Genomic DNA, 14,008 nt, shown 5'->3' with positions numbered 1-14,008 from the left:
TGAACCCCTGATTTTATATTGGAATAAAGAACCAAAGTATGCAGAATATAATTTCAACAATGATTTTCACAATAATTACAACATCATTGAAATATAAACATTGTATTGAATTGTATTGTATTAAATTTTCAATATCCACTCACCCCTCATGAAAAAAAAAAAATATAAAAAAAATATATGTCGAAAAATATAAAAAATATATTTTAAGTATATTAAAAATCTATAAAAAATATGTATAGTAAATTTATTTTTAATAACTAACTTTTGGCCGATTTTCATATATATTTTAAATATATATTAGATATATTCAAGATATATCTTAAAATACATAAAAAATATATAGCTAAAAATATAAAAAAAATATATTTTGAATATATCTAAAATATATTTGAAATATATAAAATATACTAGCTGTTACTCACCCGCTGCGCTGGGCGTCTTATAGAATTGCATTTTTAGATCTAAAATTGAAATTTAATTAGAGTATTGTTTTGACTTGCACAAATTCCAAATTCTATCGAATTGGCATGCACCTTTTATCCATGTAATTATTCTAGCTAATATTCATTGTAACTTTCAATGTGCAATCATTATATCATTCCCGTGTCTTTTTTACAAAAATGAATAATAATTGATATGAAAAAAAAAAAAAATTTGTAATGAGCATTGAAAGCTTCAATTAAAGAAATTGCAGGTCTTATAAGTGAAGAAATCTGCTTAGTATATAAACATAACCAATAGAATTAAAAAATTTATTTTAAACAAATGAAAATCGAATAGAATAAATTTAGTTACAATAAAAATTCATTATTTCTAAGTCAAAAAAATACAGCTTCCGGATAAGTAATCACCAACATATCATATACTAAAACCTTCTCTGAAACAAGCTGCATCTTATGGTATAAGTATTATTCCGATCGATTCAATAGTTTTCGCAGTATAACTGGACAGAAAAATCGGCTCTCCATTTATAAGTATAGATATATAAAATATATATGAAAATCGGCCAAAAGTTAGTTATTAAAAATATATTTACTATACATGACTTATATATTTTTTATAGATTTTTAATATATTTAAAATATATTTTTTATAGATTTTTAATATATTTAAAATATATTTTTTATAGATTTTTAATATATTTAAAATATATTTTTTATAGGGGCCAACAATGTGAAATTTAAAAAATTCCAATTACGCTGTGCAACTACAAAATTCCTCGACAAAAAGGCTTTGCCTTGAATTTACTATAAATTGCAGCTATTTCCTTAATCCCAAAAATGATTGCGGCAATCAAGATAATGTGGTAAAAAATATTATTTTTTAGCATCTCGAGCCGTATCGCGAAGTAGATGTAACGGAAAAATTACGCGGACTATATCGGCTTACATACACTCACACAGATGTGAATAAATGTAAGTGTATGTAAGGGTACCCAATGTTTCTGTCACGAAAAGGTTATATCGGTACACACATTTGAGCTGATGTATCGGCACTACTCCACTAAACATTCGTGATGCACAGTACTTAAGCTCGACAGAGGTTGTACGTGAACACATGGGGAGATTTGGATCAGTCAGAGCTGTGCAGGGTTACAACATTGCAACCAAAACTTGCTAGGGTTGCACGTTAAACTAATACACCCACTCGCTCACATTTATAATGTATTATATTATGTTGCTGCTATATATACACAAGATTGAGAATTGTAAGTGAGTAAGCAAGTAAGCAAGTATGTGAGGTTATTTAACAATGAGTTGGAAAAAGAAAACCAGTTTTGAAATATCGATTTTCAATTACATCCCTATTCGTGACTGGGAACAATGTCTCGATGTGTATGTCTGTATCTAGCAAGTCTTACCTCCGCTCTACAGTGAACTCTGCAGCCTTGGCATAAAATAAAATCCCGTGTTATCTCAAGGTCCATCTTGTTGCAACAACTTCTGATGATGCAACACCCTCGCCCTTCTCCACCTTAACCTTTCTATTCCCTTTTCCTTAACTTCAGGTAATAACTTCTACCATAAAATCGATTCAATTTAATCAACTTTACACGGACAAGTGTTACGGTTACAATTATAGTTCCATCATAAATTTTTTATTAAATATATATGTTGATAAAAATAAAAATTATTTTTTTTAAGCAAATAAATATAAGTACAAAATATATTATGTTTTTTTTTTTTTTATTAAAAAAAAATGTTTTTATAATTATCTATATCATTAAGAGAATAAGCAAAATATTGTGGCCAGTGTATTAATATGATAAAAGGGGCTCTTATGGTTAAATTTGGTATCGTTGGAAAAGTTTTGACTAGAACTTGTGCCTTTTCATAGTTTCATATCATTCTCATCAATAGTCAATTTATGATGATAAATATTTAGGCTGCATTCGAAAATGCTCTATCTCTAGATACATAATTAAGAAATGACCTTGTATCTTGTGAACTATTGACATTTTTAAAGATATAAGCTCATCTCGATGTTACACTCATCGAGACCTTTCATTTGAGTACCCACATCCATTTTTGATATATTTTTCATATATACATATATATAATATATATATATAAATATATGAAAAATTGATGTGGGTACTCAAATGAAAGGTCTTGATGAGTGTAACATCAGGATAAGCTTATATCTTTAAAAATGTCAATAATTAAGAACTAACATTGCTATCTTGTCAACTAATGATATTTTTAAAGATATAAGCTCACCCAGACATTATACTCATCAAGACCTTTCATTTGAGTACCCACATCAATTTTTCATATATTTATATATATTATATATATGAATATATGAAAAATATATCAAAATGCATGTGGGTACTCAAATGAAAGCTCTTGATGAGTGTAACATCAGGATGAGCTTATATATTTTAAAATGTCAATTATTAAGAACTAACATTGCTATCTTGTCAACTAATGGTATTTTTAAAGATATAAGCTCACCCAGACATTATACTCATCAAGACCTTTCATTTGAGTACCCACATCAATTTTTCATATATTTATATATATATTATATATATGAATATATGAAAAATATATCAAAATGCATGTGGGTACTCAAATGAAAGCTCTTGATGAATGTAACATCAGGATGAGCTTATATATTTAAAAATGTCAATAATTAAGAACTAACATTGCTATCTTGTCAACTAATGATATATTCAAAGATATAAGCTCACCCCGGCATTACACTCATCAAGACCTTTCATTTGAGTACCCACATGCATTTTGATATATTTTTCATATATACATATATGTAATATATATAAATATATGAAAAATTGATGTGAGTACTCAAATAAAAGGCCTTGATGAGTGTAACATCGGGATGAGCTTATATCTTTAAAAAGGTCAATATTTAAGAAAGTACAGTGTAATTTAACAAAATTCATTATTTAATAAAGCAAAATTTTATTTATTTATAGTTCACAAGTCACGGCAGTCACATAGTGACTGCAAGGTTGCTAGTATTTTTTATAGTATCAAAATTAATTTTTCTTCCATATTTTTATACTTTTTTTTAATTATTTAAATTAAAAATATATTTAAGAATAATAAATTTATTAGATAAATATTTGATTTAATTTTAATTTCCTGTTTAATATTCCAAGCTTTTGTTAAAATTAAAATGAAAACACCAGCATTAACTTTTGGTTAAAAGTTATAATTGACAATAAGTGCAGAGCAGGAGTTCACACGCATTAAATCGATTAATTTGGATGCTCGCGTGCGGTAGTGTTACAGAAGTATACAGCGGTAGACCGGAAAAATTACACGGCACATGATTGCTATCAGGAATTATGTAATAAACATCATAGAAATATTATTATAAGGTTGAAATATTGATTAAGAGGTAGAAAGTCTCAGTAGTGTAGGGAAAAAGGGTTCGCCTTTGGATACTTGTACAGTGTAATTTTTCGTTTAACCGATAGTATCATTTCGCGTATCCCTTTTTCCCTGACATTTTTAGATTAAGGTAAATAATAATGTTCATTTATAAATTAGACCCAGGCTTGGCGTAGCTAAGCCCGAGGATGAGGTATGACGGAGTTTAAACATCTCAGCTTGGTTGCTTTATTTTAATCGTTGTTTTAATAAATACTGAAAACTGACAAGGGGATTTCTGGCTTCTACAAGTATTATTGTTATTATTTTTTTATAGTAATTAATTGTTAATGGACTACGGAACTATTATTTTCCTCTGAGGTTTCTGTTGAGATTTTTCATAATTAGTCGGGGATTTAGTGAGGTTGATTGTTAAATTTACTTTTAAATCACAGCTTTATTTTTATTACTAAAAAAAATTAATAATAATAATCTATAAGCAGGTAAAAACTTAAAAGTGAGTATTGCAAGGGTCGGTCGGCTTAAAAAAAAAAAAAAAAAAGTCAAAGGAAATTTAGAGAAGAGCAGATGTGATAGGATGTATTCAGGTAAGACGTACTACGTTGTGATGTTAGTAAATGGTATGTAAGCATATAGTGATGTTCGATAACGGAAAATGCAAGAGCACTCAGACGATCGTAAAACATTTATGCGATGTTGAAGTGTGGGTAAGAAGCGATGTATGTGACAGAGAGGGTGCAATTCTTACTGACAGTTTACTAACGTTCAGTTGAAAAAACATCCTGAAAATAGGGATAGAGGTTATTGAATAACATAAAGACGGTCAATACTTTTATTTTGCATCGGAGAACTTGAAATACCGAGAAATGTGAAAAGGTGAATTTTTATCCACTCCAGGTGCTGGAAAACTTTATTAAATTGACAATGATATTTAAAAATTTTCAAAAGTTTTTTTTTTTTCAAGTAAAAAGTCGAAATTTAGCAGTTTATTTTATAAAAATAAAATAATATTTCTACGGAAATTTAGATTTTTTATTTTTCTTAGTAGAGCTTTATTTATAAATCGAAAATGGGTTAATTGAATTGAGCTTGAGTTCTGCTAGATTGACGAGCATAAAATAATTACTATCGAATTCAAAGATAATTTGTGACGCTTGGATAGATTCTAAATGAAGCGAGAGCTTTAATTTCATTGAATTTGAAATTCTCACATTTGATAATTAAATATATTAACTCAAAAGTTTTTTACCAAAAGTATTTTCAATTATTGAAACAGATTTTCAGTTCTATTTTCTCTTTGGTCATCATCTAAAGTGTCTTTAAGCGAATTAGAAAAATCTTAACTTAATAATTCGATTATCTTTGAAGATACTGCTACTCAATAATTCACCTAGAATGTTAATTCAATTTCAGTTTCAATAGCTTCCGTTAGGATTTCCGCTTCCGCATTCTCTTGAGTAATTATTTAAAGTATATTCTAGTAATTACAACAAAAATAAATTCATAATTTTTCGAAAAAATTTACTAATATTGTTATAATACTAATATTGTAATAATGGTCGTTAATTAATTTGTCAAATAATACAAAAAATAATTTTAGTAATTAATTAAACTTAAAACGAATAATAATTAATTTTTATCTTCGATTTAAATACTTTAAATTAAACTTTTCAGTTGTGAGATATTTCAGCGACAATTCGCCATCTGTCGGAAACTTTTAAAACTAAATTTAGTTAAAAATTACGAACGGGCAATTTTAAAAATTAAAAATGATAAATTGACTTATTACAAAATTTTTATTATAAGTTTCCTGTTATTTTGCTTTTTGAAAATCGTAAAAGCTAATTTTATTTATTAAAAAGTTGAAAGTGGTCGATTGTTAATTACTTGATATATGTTCATAAATTAATTCGTCAAATGATACAAAAATAATTTCAGTAATTAATTAAACTTGAAACAAATAATAATTAATTTTTTTCTTTGATTTAAATACTTTAAATTTAACTCTCCAGTAGTGAGATAATTCAGCGACAGTTCGCCACCTGTCGGAAATTTTCCAAACTAAATTTAGTCAAAAATTATAAACGGGCAATTTTAAAAATTAAAAATGATAAATTGACTTATTAAAAATTTTTTTTTTGCAAGTTTCATGTAATTTTGCTTCTTGAAAATTCTAATAGCCAATTTTATTTATTAAAAAGTTGAAAGTAGTCGATTATTCGATGATTAGTCGACAATGATGGTTCGTCACTTGATACATGTTCGTAAATTAATTCGTCAAATGATACAAAAATATAGTAATTAATTAAACTTAAAACAAATAATAATTAATTTTTGTCTTCGATTTAAATACTTTTAATTTAACTTTCCAGTAGTGAGATAATTCAGCGACAATTCGCCATCTGTCAGAAATTCTTAAAACTAAATTAAGTTAAAAATTACGAACGGGTAATTTTAAAAATTAAAAATGATAAATTTACTTATTAGAAAATTTTTATTATAAGTTTAACACCTTTAAAAAGTTAAAAATGGTCGATTATTCGTTACTTGATATTTTCCGAGTGTCTTGAGGTAATTCACTATAAAATTAATATGAAATGGAGAGTATGATTTCTCAAACATTAAAATAAATCAAAGTTATATCTTTGATATTTATATTGCAAAAGCTCAATGTAATAGAATACTTTTGAACAATAGAACTTCGGGTTACACAACAAACAACGTTGTCAGATTATCCTCAGTCGGAAAAAAAAGTAAAAAAGTTAACAACACAAAGAACAAAGCAATCAAGTTGTCTATGAAATGCATGGACCAAAAATGTCGATAAATTTAATATAATGGCAAAACTACGAGAGTATATTTCACCGATCTCGCGAAATCAACGGAAAAGTATCATTGACAATCCGGAAACAAGTTTATCGAAGTAACTCGGAGTGTTGGATAGCAATGCGCGATAGTTGAGCGAACAAACTTAAAAATCTTAACTCTATTCAAGATAGGTTTGCTTCTTTTTATTTGTATTGTCCTCTGCTCCAGGGAGAACTCTGCAGTAACAATAACAATAAGAATAAAAATAAGAATAAGGATAAAGATAAGAATAAGGATCACAGCGTACACATTCATTGGTAGTGTACTGTGTAAAATGTGTTGTCGGATGTCGAAAGTGTAGTGTCGGAATCGGATGGCTCGGTTATGGGGATGAACCCTCTGCTCCGGTTCTGCTGGAAAGCACAAATAGAGTGAGTCGAGAAAGAGAAACCGGCTACGGTTGCCGGAACATCGGATAACTGCTCCGGGAAGAACAGTGAAATAAATATGCCGGTCGTCGAACCGTCCTGGAAATCGATTGCATGAGAGTTGAGGAAGATATAGATGGGAGGAGGGTGGAGGTTCGAGGTTCCAGGTTGAAAGTGAAGGAGTTCTGAGGTATAAATAGGACCGAGTCGGTGTCTAAATTTACGGGTAGGAAACGCTGCGTAATTACTGGCATTTTATTTCCGACTTTGAATCGACGCGGGACAAATGGCGCGAGATTAAATTGATTGAGCGCTTGCTGCTGTAGTATGCTAGTGCAGAGAGGAACAATGACGAAGCAGAGAGGGGTAGAGGGGTTGTAAAAACAAAACAGGAGAGCAGGTGTGATTTTGTCGGTTCTCGTTGGTAATTGTTGGTGGGAATAAAAAGTTATTTTGGTGTTTTAATGTTTATTTAGTTGCAAGTGAGTTGATTTGATGGAAGAATGAAAAAAAAAAGTTTTTTTCATGTCATTCGCACCAATAGTCAATTTATTATGATAAGTATTTAGGCTGCATTCGATAATGTTCTATCTCTAGATACATAATTAAGAAATGACCTTGTATCTTGTGAACTATTGACATTTTTAAAGATATAAGCTCATCCTGATATTACACTCATCAAGACCTTTCATTTAAGTACCCACATCAATTTTTCATATATTTATATATATTATATATATGTATATATGAAAAATATATCAAAATGCATGTGGGTACTCAAATGAAAGCTCTTGATGAGTGTAACATCAAGATGAGCTTATATCTTTAAAAATGTCAATAATTAAGAACTAACATTGCTATCTTGTCAATTATTGATACTTTTAAAGATATAAGCTTACTCCGACATTACACTCATCAAGACATTTCATTTGAGTACCCACATCAATTTTTCATATATTTATATATATTATATATATGAATATATGATAAATATATCAAAATGCATGTGGGTACTCAAATGAAAGCTTTTGATGAGTGTAACATCGAAATGAGCTTATATCTTTAAAATATATGTTACATAATTAAGAAATGACCTTGCATCTTGTGAACTATTGACATTTTTAAAGATATAAGCTCACTCCGACATTACACTCATCAAGACCTTTCATTTGAGTACCCACATCAATTTTTCATATATTTATATATATTATATAGATGAATATATGACAAATATATCAAAATGCATGTGGGTACTCAAATGAAAGCTCTTGATGAGTGTAACATCGGGATGAGCTTATATCTTTAGAAATGTTAATAGTTAAAAAAGTACAGTGCAATTTAACAAAAGTCATTATTTAATGAAGCAAAATTTTATTTATTTATAGTTCACAAGTCACGGCAGTCACATAGTGACTGCAAAGTTTCTAATTTATTTTAATGACTAATAAAAAAAAAAATTCCGTGAATCTACGACATGCTCTTCCTAGTTTTTATAAAATTGAAAACATAAAAAAAATTAATTTGATAAAAGAAAAAAAATCTTGAACTAAAAAATTATTTTTAATAAACTATTGTCGTAATTTATGTCAAAAAAAATCTTCAACTGAGAAATTTTTATCAATTAAAAATTTTTATAATGACAACATTTTTCTTTAGATAAAACTAAAAAAGTATAAAATTACTTAAGGATATCTAGATATATATGACAATATTACACACTATCAAGGGCCAGGAAACAGGAATAATGATAAGAGCCAAGATGTTCGAAATTAATGCTTGATAGAGGTTCGCGAAGGATAAACAGAATGTCTATTGGATTCCTTAGGTGTCCTAACGACGCGATCGAGTTGATATGTACGTATTTATAATAGATGTGCAGTGTGCTGAGCGCAATGTGTCGGCAACGATGATAACGGGTGGGCGGTGGGCGGTGGGAGGTTCAGGGGTTGAGTGTATCCGTGATAGCTGGCATAGCGACGAGTCGATGTTAATGCCCTGTTGAGAGGAATCACAGATATCTATCCTCTTAATCATCCCTCGTTGGAATCTGCAAACACCCGAGCACTCCACGCTATCTATCCTGTCTTACTCTTTCAGCAATTATTCACGAGAGCTCGGCAATGTCCTCTGTGAATATTTATAATCGACTTGTATTTTTTTTTTTTTTTTTTTTTTAGGAGTCGATCATACGTCGGGATCGAACTGAATTTCACGAGGGAATTTTGTTAAATGTTTTATTAAAATTTTTTATGTAATTATCAACTCAATACTTTTTTTACGATTCTTTAAATTTTTAATTGTATCAATATGATTGAAAAGCTTTCACCGGCATTAATATTGATTGAATTAATGTAATCCATTAGCGATAATGATAATCTATATTATTTAATAAAATTGCGAATTGTCACTTATCAAGTGATGAAAATTTAAAAGTTTTAAATCGTTAGAATCCTGAGATTGACGTTTTCTTTTCTTATAAATATTTTAGTAGCTTTTAGCATTAAAATTTAATGTTAATCGATAGTCAGTAAGAATTAACTCTTTAAATATTGAAGACTTCTGGAGGTAATTAGAAAAATTAGAACAGATTGATTTTTATAATTTTTAGAAATGAATTTGTTGAAAAAAATATTGCACGACTTATTATGCGAAGCATCAGAGAGTGCTTTACGATCGAAAATTTTGTTTTGCCTCGATTTCGCAACTATTTAATTAATTACACGATTGATAATCTACGTAGTCTAATTAATTTGCGCAACATTTTGATAGATAATTTAATGAAGATTAATTCTGTCACTGGTAAAAATCAATTTAAGATAATATAACCAGAAAAAGATATCAAAATAGCTGAAAGAAAATTCGTGACAAAAAAAATAGTAAATTGCAAAAGTAATATTTAAATAAAAAAAATAAAATAACATTTAAAAAAAAATATTCTTTCAGAACATTAACTATTTTTTTTTATTTATCGAACGAATGAGCATTATAAGTCGTGCACTTTTGGGTATGCCAAACTTTTTTTTTATTGAGTAGTTTTGGAGAAAACAATTGTCAGGACTTGCTAATTTAGCTGAAATGTGTCCCGATAACAAAGGAGCGAATAACAAGCGGATATTTAGTCATTTCAAAGGATAAAATCCTCAAATAAAGAACTAAATTAATGATAATAATAATTAGCGGTAGCTATAAAGTTAAGAGGACAAGAATGTGGAAGCAGGTATCCTCGAGCCGAAACTAACCTCAAATTACCTCTCGAGGCAATTCCGAGGGTGCTAATTACCAAAAGTTTTAGGCGGCGGTTATATCCGCGGTATAGAAACACGAGCGTCGAGAGGCCCGCAATTTAGTGAGTTATTGAAAAATTTCATCCCGCTTTAAATTTTATCCTAGCCACGCGTTGGCCTGACTCAACTCCGCTCGGCTTTGGCTCCACTGTTTCACTCCTCTCAGCCTTAACTAAATTTTTTAGTAATTTTATTTCATTATTATTATTATAGTTATTTTTTTTTTACATGTAGTTTAACATTTATTTAGTTTTTCCGCCACACCACTCGCTCCGCTTAATTCTTCGCTCACTCGAGAGCCCCAGGCTGCTCTGCTAAGCACAAAAATTCCATCCCCCTAACTTTATTATATTTTTCTTAAGAAATTCAACTTTATTATTATGTTTTATATAATTTATTTTTCATTTTTTCGAGCCCTGATTTCCCGCTGGATTCTTATTCATTTATAAATGATTTTGTCGCCGACTTTAGCAATTTTTAAATTCATCCGTCTGTGGTAAACCGCCGGTTTACGCAGAGGGAAAAGAGGAAAACAGAGGCCTGGGTGGTGCAGTAAGACCAGGTGGAACGACAATCAATAGAATTTAACGAGTTTGTGGGGTTTATACTACGTCTCACATATATACGAGTATGTTTCTCTCATCTCCGTTGGTGATGTGATACATGAGCGTATAACAGCGCGTTTATGTCGACACATACTCGATACTGGCGAGTTCACATAAACAGGAGCTGGAAAAGACCGGAATAATTTCATTTTCACGGATATTGAATTTACGAGTCATCGATATGGCGAATTGAAATTTTACTATTATTATTGTCATTGCATGAACATTTTATCGTTCTTTTTTTGAGGGAATATTGATGGGATGATGGTTATCAAGTTATTTATGTCGCTAATTAGAAAGGCATGGAGGATGATTGCGGTAACTGGTACATTAATTTTCAATGTTTCGATGGATTTAATTCGGAGAATTTTTCATAAATAAGGTTAAAATTTCCTCAATTAAAAAATTATTTTTGTCAAAATTATCAATTATTATCTAACTAATGCTTCAATTTACTATTTATAGTCATAACTCTCAATAAATAACTTTTTTACTAAAATTTAGTACCAAAAAATTCCGACAGGTGGCGCATGCTCGCTAAATTCTCTCGATATCAGAGAGTTAACTTTTTTAGTATATAATTGTAAAATAAAAATTATTTTTTAACTCTGTTGAAGATGTAAAAACTAATTTTTATTTAATTGAACTATTACTACAATTATTGTTATTGGATTTAATTCGGAGGATTTTTCATAAATAAGGTTCAAATTTCCTTAATTAAAAAATTATTTCTATCAAAATTATCAATTCTTATCTATCTGATGCTTCAATTTACTGTTTATAGTCATAATTCTCGATAAATAACTTTTTACTAAATTTAGTTCCGAAAAATTCCGAGAGGTGGCGCATAGTCGCTAAATTTTCTTGATACCAAAGAGTTAACTTTTTTAGTATATATTTGTAAAATAAAAATTATTTTTTAACTCTGTTGAAGATGTAAAAACTAATTTTTATTTAATTGAACTATTATTGTCATTGTATAAACATTTTATCATTCTTTTTTTGTGGAAATTATGATGGTTATAAAGTTATTTATGCCGCTAATTAAAAAGGCATAGAGGATGATTGCAGTAACTGGTACATTAATTCTCATTGTTCCGATGGATTTAATTCGGAGGATTTTTAATGAATAAGGTTAAAATTCCTTTAATTAATGTAAAAATTATCAATTATTATTTATCTAATGCTTCAGTTTACTATTGATAGTCATAACTCTCGATATACAATTTTTTTACTAAATTTAGTTCCAAAAATTTCCAACAGGTAGCGCATGATCGCTAAATTCTCTCGATACCAGAGAGTTAATTTTTTTAGTATATAATTGTAAAATAAAAATTATTTTTTGACTTTTTTGAAGATATAAAAACAAATTTTTATTTAATTAAACTATATATTTTTAATAATGATAAATAATTTTTTTATCATGGCCATAAAAAAAATTTTATACGGGAAATAGATAGCTAGTGAAGGATAAAGGGAAGGTGTCACAATTCCTCAGTACTGCAGGGTCGCAGTCTCTACTCGGGGATGAGAAAAGATATTGTATCGAGTATGCAATATTCCGCGGCGCCTGACGCAGTTACTCCATAAATGTATTTAATATTTCTGAAGATAAATTCCAAGACACTAGATCCTCGTACGCGAACGTGAAAAAAGAATTTATTATTGAAATATTAAAAATTATAAATTTATTCAGGTTTTTTTTTATAAGAAATAAACATGATATATTTTTGGTTTTATTTATTGGAAGGAAGAAATTTAATAAAAAGCATTTAAATATTATCGTAAATAGTATTTTATTTCCATCATTACAGTTAAGATAACACAAACAAAACCGTGACAGCAAAAATAAGAAACAAAAAGATTTTTACCGGAAGATAAACACTTGAATAGAAGTAGGGTGAATGTTGGGTAAGCTACTATAGAGAACACTATTGAGCTAATTAATACCGCGTCTTTTAATTGCCGTGACATCGACAGACGGTAATCCACCGCACGCTGACCCTTTGTTCCCTCGATTCGCTGGGATACGACGTCATTGACGTTTAAGTACCCTCTTTCCCCGTTGGCTTTGTGGTGCTCTCTCTCTCATTCTCTGTCACACCCACTTGCTCCAGTCGTCGACAGTATGATTCTGTAGACGTCATTTCAAATCGAGCTCGAGAGAAGAGTTGATATATATGTTTGTATGTAAGTGAAGTTACGGTGTGTGGGTGTAATAGTCGGATATGCATGTATTATGGATCCGACATGCTACACCACTGAAATATATATTCAATTCCAGAGTGTGTCGATATGTTTCCCAGAGGACAAACTTCCACTCGAAGAGCTCGTAGTTGTCATTATACCTTCGTGGCTTGGTTGTCAGTTTCAAAAATTGATAACTATAAATATCACTATTACAATTATTTAAACTTTAAACACTTAGTTGTTTTTTATATTTTAAAAAATTTTTTTGAATCATTCTTCATTTTTTCAAACATTTTTTTTAATAAAATAAGTTATTTTTACGCTAATATTAAGGAAGTCATTATAAGATATAATGATAGTTGTTCATCATTTAAGCTTTAAGATTATTAGAAAATTGTATGATATTACCGAAAAATATTAATTTAAGTTATCTTCTCAGTTAAATAGAAATCTAAATTTACAATAAATAATAAATTGAAACTGAATCAATTAATATTAAAATAAGTAGTTCTATTCTATCTATTTATCTATCTAATTTTCTCTAATTGAGAATAAAATACTTAAACAATGTGTATCAAAGATGTATTCTTATAAAAGCACTCAAAAATAAATAAAAATAAAAAATAAAAATAATTTTTTTTTCAGTCTAAATAAGTAAAATATTTAAACAATACAGCTTCAGATTATTTTTTTTAATTTTTACATTGTAAAAATAATTAAAATTTTTTTCGTTATAATATAAAAAAATAAACTAACCCTTAGTATAAAATGATAAATAAAGAAATAAATAAATAGATAAAGGAATAATTTTTTAATTTTTATATTTTTAC

This window comes from Cotesia glomerata, linkage group LG7 (genome assembly GCF_020080835.1).
Source record: "Cotesia glomerata isolate CgM1 linkage group LG7, MPM_Cglom_v2.3, whole genome shotgun sequence".
Lineage (NCBI taxonomy): Eukaryota > Metazoa > Arthropoda > Insecta > Hymenoptera > Braconidae > Cotesia > Cotesia glomerata.
The sequence above is the reverse complement of the archived record's forward strand: the minus strand, read 5'-3'. Positions refer to the sequence as shown.